Raw genomic sequence first — 2,500 nt, 5'->3', positions numbered from 1 at the left:
CGCGAACACGCAAGCGTCCGCTCAATTATTCTGCAAACAGGAGGAGGCTGAGCTCCCCTGCACGATACACCTCGAAACCCTCTCAGGTCCCGGCGGCGCGCAGCGCCGTCCTAAGTACTTGGTCGGGTTCGAGAGAGGCGCAATCGCCCGGAGATAGGCGAGTAGACGCTTTCAGTGCGAACACCCGTGCTCCCAACTGAGCTTGCCGCTGCCGACAGAGGCCCGGGAGCGTGCTGTCGTGGCATTGCCGGCGGGAAACAACACGCGCCACCTACGGTGACCGGCAGCTCCAACGCCAGCGCCACAGAAGGGCAAAGCCCCACTTGGGTGCAGAAGCGAACTCTCCCAGCACAGCGCACGCGCCAACACGTCCGCAGAGCTGCGATACAAACCACCTGCGAGAACCGCTGGGGGCGACCGAGCAGCAGACGGCGTCGCGACGCCGAGTGCCGGGCGGCGGCGCATCCTCAACGCACACAGTCCGCAATCGGACCAGCACACTGCAGATGTCCACCGCGCTTCGCACCGGGCTCGGCAGAACCCACTTTGGCCGCCTGGCGCCGCGCGCAGGGTGCGCCGGCGCATAGCTGGGACGCCAGCCGGGCCCGTCGGCCGGCGCTCCTGCCACTGGGCGCCCCCCACCAGCCGGCTGTAGTGCGTGCGCTCACGCAGCGCGCGGCCAGCACGCCGGGCGGCCCCCCCTCACCGGCCGGGGACTGTCCCGCCAAGCCACAGCCTCGTATCGCTTCATACCCACATGGCCAACTCAGGTTCGGGGGCATGGCGGGTACCGCCGAAACAACCGGTTCACAGATGTACCGATCGTCGCTATCACCGATGCACCTGCAGCGCGAACAACCGCTCAACAACTGATTTCCAGTTCATTTGCGGATCTTTGGCAGCAAACGTATACGTCAATCTACATTTGCGAAATCTACGATTCTGGCATGCCTGCATGTTATGTGTCACGACACGCTACATCAGCCCACATACACACTGCGGCATGTACACGAGAGAACACGTGGAAGATGGTCCGCGCACGTGTGCAATGTCCCTTGCGCGGTCGACTGTCAACCGGCCTCTGTAGCATGTCGCAGATGTGGAACGCGGTCCACCGTGCTATCATGTTGTGTGGGGCAATACGATTAAATAGGAAAACCCTCGTCGCTACATCAACAGACGGCTCACGCTGATTCCCGGCAGAGGGAGGAGGGGGGGGGGGGGGGGCAACATGCAATACTTTCGTCCGTACCTACTTACCACATGTCTGTACGGCGTACAACAGTGCAATCTCGCTGTAATGGGGAGACGAGACAAGTAGCATCGTGCACAACATATGGCCCTTATGATTCGCCATTGTAGGGCGCAGCCGGTGTACGGTCAAGCATGTGCCACATTATGTCACTCAGTACGTAACGACGGATGATCAGTGTGGGTTACGCGTACATCAGCGGACAGTCCACACAGGCCGTACCACAACGTACACTGACTGCATCGACAACCGAATGCAACTGAACAGCTGCAAGGCTCATTTCACAAACAAACGCCTGACCGACCAGCTTGGAAGGGCAGGAGGGGAGGGCGATATTCGTTCTGTAGCGGTACACCCTTCCAGTGGTTAGCGGGACTGTGTAGAAAGTACGCAACACTCGAAAGACCTTTATGTGAGGGTACGCACCATGGCATCAAGAAATACACATGACACCAGAGGATCCAAGCAGTGAACTATGTTCAGAGGGTTGCTGTTAGGCAAAGCTACATTCCTGTGACGTTACATGTGACAGTTAAGGTGCAGTGTAAGTTAGGTTAAGGTGCAGTGTAAGTTAGGTTAAGGTGCAGTGTAAGTTAGGTTAAGGTGCAGTGTAAGTTAGGTTAAGGTGCAGTGTAAGTTAGGTTAAGGTGCAGTGTAAGTTAGGTTAAGGTGCAGTGTAAGTTAGGTTAAGGTGCAGTGTAAGTTAGGTTAAGGTGCAGTGTAACTTAGGTTAAGGTGCAGTGTAAGTTAGGTTAAGGTGCAGTGTAAGTTAGGTTAAGGTGCAGTGTAAGTTAGGTTAAGGTGCAGTGTAACTTAGGTTAAGGTGCAGTGTAACTTAGGTTAAGGTGCAGTGTAACTTAGGTTAAGGTGCAGTGTAACTTAGGTTAAGGTGCAGTGTAACTTAGGTTAAGGTGCAGTGTAACTTAGGTTAAGGTGCAGTGTAACTTAGGTTAAGGTGCAGTGTAACTTAGGTTAAGGTGCAGTGTAACTTAGGTTAAGGTGCAGTGTAAGTTAGGTTAAGGTGCAGTGTAACTTAGGTTAAGGTGCAGTGTAACTTAGGTTAAGGTGCAGTGTAAGTTAGGTTAAGGTGCAGTGTAAGTTAGGTTAAGGTGCAGCGTAACTTAGGTTAAGGTGCAGCGTAACTTAGGTTAAGGTGCAGCGTAACTTAGGTTAAGGTGCAGCGTGGGTTAGGTTAGGGGCCAACGTGGGTTAGGTTAGGGGCCAACGTGGGTTAGGTTAGGGGCCAAC

This window comes from Schistocerca gregaria, unplaced genomic scaffold (genome assembly GCF_023897955.1).
Source record: "Schistocerca gregaria isolate iqSchGreg1 unplaced genomic scaffold, iqSchGreg1.2 ptg000594l, whole genome shotgun sequence".
In the NCBI taxonomy this organism is placed as follows: domain Eukaryota; kingdom Metazoa; phylum Arthropoda; class Insecta; order Orthoptera; family Acrididae; genus Schistocerca; species Schistocerca gregaria.
This window is presented reverse-complemented; position numbering follows the sequence as displayed.